This window comes from Aedes aegypti, chromosome 2 (genome assembly GCF_002204515.2).
Source record: "Aedes aegypti strain LVP_AGWG chromosome 2, AaegL5.0 Primary Assembly, whole genome shotgun sequence".
Lineage (NCBI taxonomy): Eukaryota > Metazoa > Arthropoda > Insecta > Diptera > Culicidae > Aedes > Aedes aegypti.
The window spans coordinates 331,397,467-331,409,681 of record NC_035108.1 but is presented as its reverse complement, the minus strand read 5'-3'; the positions used below and the strand labels follow the sequence as shown (position 1 = coordinate 331,409,681).

The window sequence follows — 12,215 nt, the reverse complement described above, 5'->3', positions numbered from 1 at the left end:
TTTTTATGATATGTGGAGTTAAAGTCTCTTACTTGAATAGCATTCGAACCACCATGACATTTATAAGATTTATTTTGAACTGAGCTAGAAATCTTAAAAAGAAACTCTTACCCCACTCGAACTTTTGCCCCACTTTACTCTACTGACAGTTCGTGACAGCAAAATCTCGGCTCAACCCAATTTTTGTTACGGTTTCTCCTAGAGGGTCTTGTCGCCTGGACTTAAGAACATTCCGGGACACAGATTTTTTTTTGATTCCCGGGATAAACGCAAATTATTTTAAAACTGGTACAGTTAACTCTCCCTTACTCGATATTCCGTGTCTCGATATCGAGTTAGAGAACTATAGTAAAAATTGGTTTTCATGGCTAACTCGATGGTCCCTTGGATCGCAGTTGCACTGGTTTTGTGTTCTGAAACTTGATACCTCCCTAACTCGATAGTCCCTTCAATATCGAGTTAGATTAAATTGAAGATTAAAATTTTGGTACATTAGAGAACATATATGCTAAAGTTTCAAAAAATATGCTCACTTTTGTTCATTTTTATGTTCAAATTCGACCTGTATTTCTACATTTTTACAAAAAGAATTTTTTTTTACAATAGGATATGATAGTATGCTTGGCAATTTTGTTTCGCTTCGGCAATAGTTATTTATGCAACAAGTTGCAAAATAATGCATGCCTCGTTGGATAAATACAACAAGTGCTGAAAAAATCGAGTTTAGCTACGCGTTGCATACAATATTCTTTGCAATTACGAGAAATGTTGTTTTAGTTGGATTATTTCTAGAAATAGAAGACAAGCCATATGGACAAAAAATCCACGTTGTATTGTGTAGTATCGACTCATGGTTTTCAATCACGTAGGCTATGATACAATTTATACAAGACTGTCCCAAATTTTCAACCTTCCATCGGTATCATACCAAAGGCGAAATAAAGACATCCATGTTCCATGCAGTTGCCTAAAATTTTATGGCACATAAGGTAGTAGAGCAAAAGCTAGAAAGTCGTGAGAAGTGTACTGCGATTTATCAAACTTGGATACCTTTTGCAGTACCAAATGCAGTACTAGAAGTAGTATTCATTCTGAACGTGACTACTATGTCTTTATCCGTCTCTGATCATATTGAACTACGGTGGTAGGTGATTTGGCATAAAGTCGTTTGGCATAATGGTCGTTTGGCATATTGGTCGTTTGGCATAATAGTCGTTTGGTAAAATGAGTCTGAAGCCAAAAATTTCTTAAAATGACATTCGTTTTTATGTTTCTAATGAATAAATCTGATGAGTTTTGGAGTCAATTGACACAAAATGACACTTTATTCAACAATCATATGCTCTAGAATAAACTAAAGCATATCAGGAAATTTATTGCTAATAGTATTTTATTTTTTATCCAGAAAGCACCCTTTTTTCAAATATTTTTTTTTTAGTTTCGCTATTGAAATAAAATTTTAAACTGAAGATTTTGATATATTTAGCACAAATTTACCCTTCTTTCAACCGTCCATGTTTTTTTTTCTAAATATGATGTAACCATACTTGTAGGTATGAAACTGTTGATTTAAAATTCAAATAAATTTGAAATAGGCTGTTTTTGGAGCTATATTTTCTAAATATTTATTGTTTCCAACTGACAAAGGCGTGACATTCGAAACCTTTGATCTGCTCAAGTTGTCAGTGAAAAGAGACATCGTTTACTACAGTTATTCTGATGGGTTGTGCTACTTTTTCCCGAATGCCAGTTCCCCGAATATCCCGTTTCTCCGATCAGCCCATTTCCTCGAAAAGTTTTTAGCACTCATAATTGTCGTAACTTTATACATTTCAGGTTCTTTCGAGTTTTACCGTCCTTAGCATTTTTGCCAACATTTGTATAGCCGAGAATGACAGAACACCTCCTTCTTTTGATTGCTTATCGTTCTTTCTCGTTCACTATCCAGCCACTGAAGACTATTATAGCATCTATTTAAACTGCACCACTTCTCGGGGAAACCGGTCATTCGGGGAATAGGCATTCGGGAAAAAGGGTTGTTCGAGGAAGTGACATTTGGGGAACCGACATTTGGGGAAACGATATTCAGGGAAAAGAAGCACAATCACTTCGATGATTCTGAACGCAATGGTTGATGTCTTTATGCCGCAATAATTTTCAGCGAAATATTCAATGAGCGTTCTCTTTATCAGTGCTGGGAATGGTAATAGTAGTAGGCTTGAGTTTCGCGAAAACCACGTGGGTCTTCCCAGTACAGTAGGTTAAAAACGTGAATCTCATCAAGTAGCCTATGTTGGGAGCATGAATTTTTTAAATCATTAGTGTCATTGAAGGCTCTCAATGCGGGAAATGCATCGGGAAATAGAACATTTTTTGACAGTAATTTTGGGTTGCCCTTAGCAACGCGTGTTTTGCTATTTTCAAGGTTTTTGCTTACAACAGCGATGGGCGTGAACTTCACTGGCTTCGCTGACCGTGTTTGGCTTTGCTTGGCTACTGTAGAGTGAATTTCAGAATTTTTCCCAACCCTGCTCTTTGTTATTAACTGCGAACTTTCTTCGCCAATTCACTTTTTTCAAATATGTATTTCGCAACAAGCTCAAAGATACTCTATGTTGTGGGATGTAGAGAAAATTATTATTCCGAGAAGATCTTCCACCAGACCCGTCATGTATTATTTAGTAATGCTTTCTAATGTCACTGCAATTTTTGACATTCTGACCTAAGAAAATCTCTGAACGAATACCACGTTTGTTGAGAAACTACCAAAATTTTTTGCTATGGGCTCGGTAGTGTTCAACTCTGGAAAAGGTTCAAAAATGCCAATATTCATTATGCCGAACGGCCATTATGCCAAATGACCATTATAACAAACGGCTTTATGCCAAACGACCTTATGCCAAACGACTTTATGCCAAACGGGGTACAATCTTGAACTACATACGGACAGGTAAAAAGCTGACTTTACATGCAATTTTCTGCCATATTTTACACATTGTTGCTCTTCATGTTGGCAGATGAGGCCTACATGAACCGCCGCAGAAAGGTCTGGATTTTTTGTTAGTTAACTTCCTGACTTTATTGTATCTTCTAAACGAGCGTCGAACTTTCAACCTCAAGATCATAACTCTTGTCCTCTACTTACTACTTCATCAGCTCTTCGAACAATTGCTTCGCCAAAACACTATATAAGCGACTACATTTCATTCATTTATTTAGTTAAAATCTAAAAAGATAACACTGAATCAACAATTTTACGCCACATTCTCGGTTATGCCCACGCTCGCCAAATCGATGTGCACTTGATCTGCCCACCGTGCTCGCTGCGCTTCACGTCTTCTTGTACCAACTGGATCCGAAGCGAACACCATCTTTGCAGGATTGCTGTCCGGCATTCTTGCAACATGCCCACCCATCGTATCCTTCCAGCTTTGGCCTCCTTCTGGATATTGGGTTCGCCGTAGAGTTCATCCTTCGCCACCACCACCCTGTCGCGCTCGGCCCCATCAACTAGCATGTATTTTATCTTGGACGTATTCACCACCAGTCTAACTTTCGCTGCTCCGCGTTTCAGGCGGGTGTACAGGTCTGCCACCTTTCCAAATGTTAGGCTGACTGACCCAGCAATGTCTGTATCATCCGCGAAACAAACAAATTGATTGGATGGATTGGATGGTTACCACTAAACGTTCACACCATTGATCCCTTCCAACACACTTCTTGCAACGCTACGATGCCGAATCCGTGGTTTTTGAGCACAGCGGCAAGTATGTGTGTGCTCCCGATGAAGTTGGGGGATTTACAGTCCCACGAACCGAGCTTCCAATCGCTAGTCCCTTTTCGTCGCTGTGGTCTTCGCCGATTGTCCCGGTTCGTATTCTCTCATTGAATTGAATTTTACGTTTAGCTTGAAGGGCCCGACACCATCCCCCTTTAATACCGGAGGACCATTTCCCCAAAATGTTCGGAGGGCCATAGTGCACAGTTTAGCTTGAAGTCCTTCTCTGGCATTCGGACGATGATCAGCCGCCCCTGACATGGGGAACATACGCTGTTGTGAGCCGCTCCTAATATGGAGTACAGACGCTCCAGGTTTGCAGAGGCAAACTCCCCCTTCTCTGTCAGCATACGCCCAAACTTCCCACCGGAGTTAGTTACCCGATCTTCCTTAAGGTTGCTCGTACCCCGGCCAGTATAGCGAGGAGATAGGGATAGGGGTCTTGAGGCAGGAAGCTAAGGACCGCACAGAGGGGTTATTTTATTCCTTGAGTTTTCTACCAATGGTACGTTTCGCGTCATTTACCAACCCTTGAAACACTGCGTAGTACTTAAAAGTTTATCACAGTTTTCACAAATGTTTCATACGTGGCCGAGATACAGCCTTGTTTTACAAACAAAGTTACTCAATTCAAATTTACTAATCAACAAATGGGGAACACCATTTTATGCTGCACAAATTTAATCGTGGACATTCATTGTTCCTTTCACAAAAAGTTTTAAACCAACCAGCCAAGTGATGTAACACAAAGTGTTTCGGTCACCCTAAAAGCTTTGTCATCACCTGCTTCATGGAGCTCCAATTATGTACGTATCCTGCTTTGTGCAGGAATTTCAGCCCTTACCCTTTCTCCGCTTTGTATATCTTTTCTGTAATGCTGAAAGGGGTAGCATAATCCATATCTTCAGCATGGCCAGGGAAAATTGTAAACCTATTTTTTATTAGATGTGAAAGCAGTCATGGAAATAAGGACTTATAATAACATATTATATTTTGTTATTCAATTAGTGAGCGTTGAATGGTTTATGTAACATTCGATTAACTTCTGTGTTTCTTCCGTATATAAAGTCCACAAATCACAAACATTTTGTCCCACTGATCTACGTCAACAAACAACTTTTTATGATCGATTTATTTTGGGACGAATTCATGAGTAGTGTTTACGGATTGCAAACAGAAACTAAAATAGCCTGGAAAGGAACGAACCTTTTGCTCGCAGAGTGTACTTCAGAACATCCGAAACAAATCCTCCAGTTTTTTGGCAAATTGATTACGTTTTCCGCCGCGGGGGGAATCGGAGGGAAAAAAATAACAGTTTTTATGGCCTATTATATCGCAATTCATGGACGAGTGTCGATACTCGAATTCCGTCTGATACCGGGACTTGTGGTCGCACTCGAAATGCGGTCTAGGTGAAAAGCAACCCCCATACGGTGGCCCAAATTTAGGAACTGCTCAAACACTAATGAATGACGCTGGAAGCACGGAAACTCTTCGGTAGTGGGACGGGTTGGATTAGTTTGCTGGCTCGTTTCTTCAGTTATTTTTTGCTTTCGCTGACGATATGATCGCGGAATAGTTTTGGCGTGCGCTTTCGGACGGTGTCGTTATTTTTCTGAATAGATAAATGATTTTAATTTGGTAAATCGCTAGGGCGAACGTGTTTATAAAAGTAGTGAAGAGTATCAGAGGAAACAGGAGATATATTAGGTGGCAAAATAAATTTAATTTTAAATTTTATCAGCGTGGAAAAAGTTATCGTCCCGTGCCGTTCTCTTCTTGTTTGTGTCGTGTTCCTTCGTAAGTTATTTTAAAGTTTCTAGGAGTTGATTTGTGCTTATACACATGCAGAGTGCAACGTTTTGTGAAAAGTTTTTAGCTAACTTTTCCACCATGGGATGACACAGCCCGGTCTAAAATATATAAATATAAAACAAAAATGTGAAATTACGTTGGAAAATACACGTGCTTATGTGTAAACCTTACGTGAATAAATTAAAACAGCTTTTGCTCTATTTTAACTTTTTTTTGCTCTGAGAAGATTTCCTCATACAAAGATTTAGATTAGAAGCCTTCTAATTTTTATTTTAAAAGTTTTTTGGTAGATTTTTGTTGAAATGAGAAAATAACTTTCAATTTCTGTTCATTTTGAGAAAATATGGATTGTTATACAGTTGGCAAGAATCTTATTCTTCTGACGATACGTCCTTACTGGGACAGAACTTGTTTCTCAGCTTAGTGTTCACAGTTATCAACTGTGAACTTTCTTCGCTAATTGACCATTTTTGCATGTACAGTATTGGACAAAACATTTGCAACTTTTTCGATTTCCATACAAAATGACCAACTTTGGTCAGCTAGATCTCAGTTATTTATCGTCCGATTTGAATGAAATTTTCACAGAACATCAGATATAACTTAAATTTTAACATATATTTTTGAGTGATTTTTCCAATCACGGATTTATAAATTATAACGGTTTATCTAAAGTGTAATTTTCGACAAAAAATTCAAAACTATTTATCTCAAAATCTGATAGCCCTACAGAAAAACTGTCTTTAGCAAACTTGTTCACCTCGTTAAAATCTACAACTTTGCTGAAGATACCATGAAGCTATTCCTTCAATATGTTTAGTTATGTCATTTATAAAAAATCGTCAAAAAATTGAGTTTAGTCAAACCGTTACTGCTTTTGAACTTGTGATTGGAAAAATTACTCAAAAATATATGTTAAAATTCAAGTTATGTCTGATGTTCTGCCAAAATTTCATTCAAATCGGTCTATAAATAACTGAGATATAGCTTACCATAGTTGGTCATTTTGTATGGAAATCGAAAAAGTTGCAAATGTTTTGTCCAATACTGTAGATCTTGTGTGGCAGGTACCAAGATATTCTTTGCTCTGGGAAGTCCATTTCCTTTACGAAAACTTCCTCGACGGATTCAAACCCACGACTCTCAGCTTGGTCTAAAGGGCAAGAATAAATAATTTATTTACATTTTTGGAAAGCAAACTTAGTTTAAGAAAATGAAAACCGAATTTAGCACTATACTAATACATTTTATAATATAATAAATAATAAATTTTATTGAGGCTTCATAACAATAGAAACCGCTACGAACAACTATTGTTAAGTGTCCGTTCATGAGATAAGTGGTATTCAGAAGCGTAGGTCGGTTAAAAAACTACATTAGTCTTTAATTTTCAAAATTTTATGCTATGAAAAGATTTCATGATAATTGTCTAAGGTTCTTCAGCTTATGCGTGGTTTATGGACAATTTACAGGTAAATACTATAGACCAGTGTTGCAAGTAATCACGGTAGTCGACACGTTCAGCGACTACTTATTTCAGCTTGTATTTTGTTCTTAATGGAAGTGCTTGAAATTATGTCGCGAAATTTTGATTTCCGGCCCATAGTGCAAATGCCAAGAAGTGGCCAAATCCTAGGGCCAAGTTGTTTTCCTTTCTATTTTCCGCAGTTCGTGTGTTCGGCACCGGTGCTGGTGTGAAGGAAAAACTTGTAACAAGTATCACTCTGTTCTAGTTAGATGGAGAGATGGCGAAGCGGCCAAGAAGGCTTCACAATTTTCTGCCTCTATCAAGATGAACTTGAACAAATATTTATTATGTTTAATGGAAGGGAAACGACATTTGCATCGTGACCAAGACCATGCCGAACCATGCCGACTGGTGCGGTGCATTATGCATGAAAGGCAAGTTAGTTGGCAAGTTTGTCGTAGGTTGGTTGCCGACAAGGGACAGGAAGGGTTGAGGTTATGTCCACAGTATTTGAAATATGATGATAGTTTGTAGCACCAAAATGGAGAAACTTTTGCACTTCGAATGTGCACGTGTATGTTCTCAATGATTATAATCGGATAAGTCATAATTCGAGGCTATTTATCATAATGGAAAAATAGTGCACGCTGCTTACCACTTTACTACAAAATTAAGATCGAAAATTCGAACCAAATTTACTAACGGTACCCAAGTTCTCGTTGGTTAAGAAAATCTTCATTATAAAATTTCATAATTAGTTTCATTTCAACATTACTTTCATTTCTTTATACAGGTGATCTGTGTTAAGCAATACTGTCAACTTAATTTGGTAAATCTGTTGGCTATTATAGTCAACTCTCCACAACTCGATACCGTAGGGACAATTCAGTTACAGAACACAAAACCAACAACAGCGCAACAAGGGATCATCGAGTTAGCCATGAAATCCAACTTTTCGAGTAAAAAAAGAGTTGACTGTATTCAAATTAAACATTGTGTTAACAACATATTCCTTTTCATTCCATTTCCTTTTGTACCAATGGAAAATTGCAACAATTAGAGTGTTCATCATGGGATTCAAGCAATTTCGGGAATCCCGTTTCCCGGGATTATGTGTCCATTTATATTAATAAAATTTTGGATCAGTGCACATCCCAAGTAACAATTTTAGTTTTACGAATTACTTTCAGGGTGCTATAAATAAACGCCCATAAACCCACGGTCAAGGCACTGTTGCCTTCATCGCATCCTGCAAAGCCTCTTGTTGATTAGAACGTGACTAGTTGGCCCACTCTGAAAGAGGCTATGAAGTGCATATTTATGTCACACAAATAAAGCAAAATAGCATTAGTGGTAGCTATTTTGAGGCCACCTGTTCTAGGTGAATGTCGCTTCATCTTGAAATTGATTTTAAGATAACGTCGATCTTCACGGATTTATTCCAACGTAAACAAAACAAAATAAGATTTAAAATACGTCTGTGATAATTTATTTCGTAGTGTTTGTTCAAAATTTAATGTGATTTATTTTGATATAGTGCTAACATTTTCAGTACCGAGTGAGATTTACAGTGAAATGTGATGAAAAAGAAGTGAAATTTCGGGTACCCCCTCTGAAAGCGGTATATTTGTAGTTATTTAGCATTTGCTAAAACAAACCGCCAGGTGAAGAAAAAAACATATTCAACATTTGTTGGTTTGATTGCGCAGTAATTGTGCATTGAATTATATTTAGACAGTTTAATCATCAAACCATAGCATCTTATAAGCGAATTCATGGAGATAATATGTGTTGAAAAAAGTGAAATTGTGGCAACCGGATTGAAATTAATATGGCGGGACCATAATTGATTGATTCATCAACAAATGCTGTTTTGTGATTATAAATACACCAACAAGGGCACACTGTTATGGTTCAGCATTTGTGGATGTAAAATTGCCTTAATAAATGCTGATCGAAGATGATTCAGCTTTTTTTCACATTTTATGGTAACTAAGCAGCATTTTAAGTTTGACAGTTTTCGAGTGTTGTTTTGAAGAAAATACGCAAAAACAATGAAAACGGGCATTAGTTTGGCGTTTATATATTAAGAATAAGTGTTTTTGATTAATGACGCAATGTCAATGATAGTGTGGTGGGTTATAAATTCGCAATGCTAAAGGTGTTATCGCATATTAGGAGCCCCAATACTGATTTAAGAGGTATGATAAGGTAAGTTATCCTGATTCAAGTGCAAGTTAATCAGTTTAAAAGCAGCTTTTATGACAACAAGGTGTATTATATCAATCTTTTATCATAGCCGTAACAAATAAGTGTCATTCAACCACTTCAAGCAGTTTAAATGAGGTATCATATGCTGCAATAAAGCTGGTTTTGTAGCCACAACATTTTGACTTTTTATTTTGTCTCCAAAAGGTTTTGAAAATAACTAAGAGCTGACTTACAAAATATCATCTTCTAGCAACGTTAAATGTCGCCTCTAGCTGTTATAGCATTCACGTAACTGTCATAAAACATTGATAAATCCACACGAATGCCAAATTGCTGTGGAATTGTTACTTGGGATCGTACCTTCGTGCTGTGCATACACGAAATCTCTCTGATCTTGGAAGATTTTTTTAAAAACTACCTAAAGCAATAAAACAGTATTTCTCAGTGCTAAAAAACCAGTTCTTTTCGATGCTAAAATAAAAAAAAAAACGGTACTTTTCAGTGCTACTAAAACAGTACTTTTCAGTACTATTTTTTTCTACTATTGATCCTCTTACGATCCTTGTTTGGACCCGTACCTTCGATTTTTCGTTGGACCCGTTGACGAAAGCTAACGGTGGTAATCTTTCTTGGACACCGTCTTGGGAAAAAACCTCTTAGGATGTCTCGTCTTCTTTCGTTTATTCACTAAACATGGTTGCAACTACAAACAAAAGGAAGAATGAATCTCTGAATTCACAACATCCTTCCAAAAAAGTAGGATTTTAAAACTGTCACTAAGCGTGGCAAGAATGGAACAAAGGACGTTTCTCCGGAATGCGAAATTTCTTCCAAGAGTGAAATGTATAATGTTGATAAATGAGCAATCAGTTCGATGCTCTAGACAAATTTTCCGAACACCAAATCGAAGCAGTCTCTAGCCCAGGCTCTTTTTTTAAGTGAGGAAGCAGCCTATCGTGGTCAGTTGTTACAAATTTGGGGAATTTAGGCAGGAGATCTTGAACTTCATTATCGGAATCAAGGTTTCCTTCCAAATCGCAAAGAAAGGATACTGTCGCGTTTTGCCGGAAACTCTTAAAGATCGCAAACTTCTTCTTAAACATCTTGAAGAGAAGAAGCACATTTTTTTTACTTATGACGACTTATGTTTGTTAAAAGATCAAAAATGGAATAAATGATTTACTTGGATTTTCCCCAGTCCAAGTAATCATTATGAAAAAGAGAACCCAATCGGGCATTGTTCGGAAAGGGCTTTCTCAAGATAATATTCTTAGTTCACTTTATCAAAAAAGATCTGAATAATACTAAAGCTTTAGGAAAAGCAAAACTTATGTTCGATGTCCGTGTGACATGGGAACATTTCCAGAAACCTGGAGGAAATTTCCAGAACCCCACTCTGTGCCGTCGGTGCCAAAAGTGGGGTCATGGAACAAAAAATTGCCGCATGAATGCCAAATGCATGATTTGCGGAAGTTCTTCTCACGCTAAGGACGTCTGTCCAGTGAAGGAAGATACCGATAAGTTCATATGCGTAAATTGTGGGGGTAATCATAAGTCAAACTTTTGGGATAATGTACCCACTGCAAGTGATATGTCTGCCTCTGATTTTAATTTTCTAACTGAACAATTGAATCTAATGATTGATGCAATGTTCAAAGCCACCACTATGACTGAAGCAGTCCAAGTTGGTGTAAAATTTACTTATCAAATTGTTATTGGATTACGTTTTTCTGATGGATCCAAATAATAATTTAAATATTTTAAATTGGTATGCTCGTTTTTTGAATGGTAAAGAGGACGAGCTGTTTAATTTTCTTACAGTTAATAACGTGCATATAGCAGTTATTACCGAAACGTATTTAAATCCTGGATCTAAACTCAAAAGAGATCCTAACTTTTTTATTCATCGTAATGATCGACTTCATGGGGCATGTGGGGGAGTTGCAATCATCATCCATAGGCGTATAAAACATCAACTGTTTTCGTCATTTGAAACTAAAGTTTTTGAAACTATAGGTGTTTCAGTTGAAATAAATATACTTTCATTGGGGGACGGACCTGGTGAAGTGGTTAGAACACATGCCTCTCACGCCGAGGACCTGGGATCAAATCCCATCCCCGAGATAGTCACTAAAAATTTCAGTGACGACTTCCTTCGGAAGGGAAGTAAAGCCGTTGGTCCCGAGATGAACTAGACTAGGGCTAAAAATCTCGTTAATAAAGAAAGAATTAAAAAAATACTTTCATAGCTGTCTATTTGCCTTTTCAATGCTCTGGACAGCAAGTTAATTTGCTCCAAACTGACTTGCGAAAATTGACTCGCAATAAGTCAAAATGTTTTGTCATTGGTAACTTTAATGCCAAACATCGGTCATGGAATAATTCTCAAAGTAATTCCAACGGCAGATTATATATTTGATGAGTGCTCTTCAGGATATTTCTCAATTCTCCCTGATAGCCCTACATGTTTTTCCTCTTCTAGAAATCCATCTACGATTGACTTGGTCTTAACCGACTCTAGTCATCTTTGTAGCCAACTGATTACTCATGCTGATTTTGATTCTGATCATGTCCCTGTTACATTTTAAATATCCCAAGAAGCGATTCTCAATCCTATCAGCTCCACTTTCAATTATTTACGAGCCGATTGGAATATATATATAAAACGTATGTTGACTCTAATCTTGATGTTAACATTTCTTTAGAAACTAAACTTGATATTGACAATGCTCTTGAAACTTTAAAAAATTCCATTGTTGAAGCCAGGAGCATTCCAATTCCAAAATGTGAAGTAAAATTTGAATTCGTAACGATGATCTTAAACTCATGATCCGTCTTAAAAACGTGAGGAGAAGGCAATTGTAACGCTCTCGCGATCCTGCTATGAAAATTTTATGGTAGGCTTTGCAGAAAGAAAGCAAGAAACGTTTTGCACAATTGAAA

At 37.2% G+C, this 12,215-nt stretch overlaps 1 protein-coding gene across 2 annotated transcripts in view; it reads left to right on the top strand.

Annotated features, from left to right (window-relative positions):
- The window catches only part of LOC5574678 (dynein intermediate chain 2, ciliary), a 61,304-nt gene that overhangs the window by 2,362 nt on the left and 46,727 nt on the right, over positions 1 to 12,215 (top strand). Inside the window, exon 1 of one of the 2 annotated variants that reach the window (XM_021845951.1) lies at positions 5,412 to 5,578. The exons of the other annotated variant lie outside the window; for it this stretch is intronic. The gene's annotated coding sequence lies outside the window, so the exon portion shown is untranslated. Of the gene's footprint in view, positions 1 to 5,411; positions 5,579 to 12,215 lie in introns of those variants that run through there. 2 annotated transcript variants of the gene reach the window in all.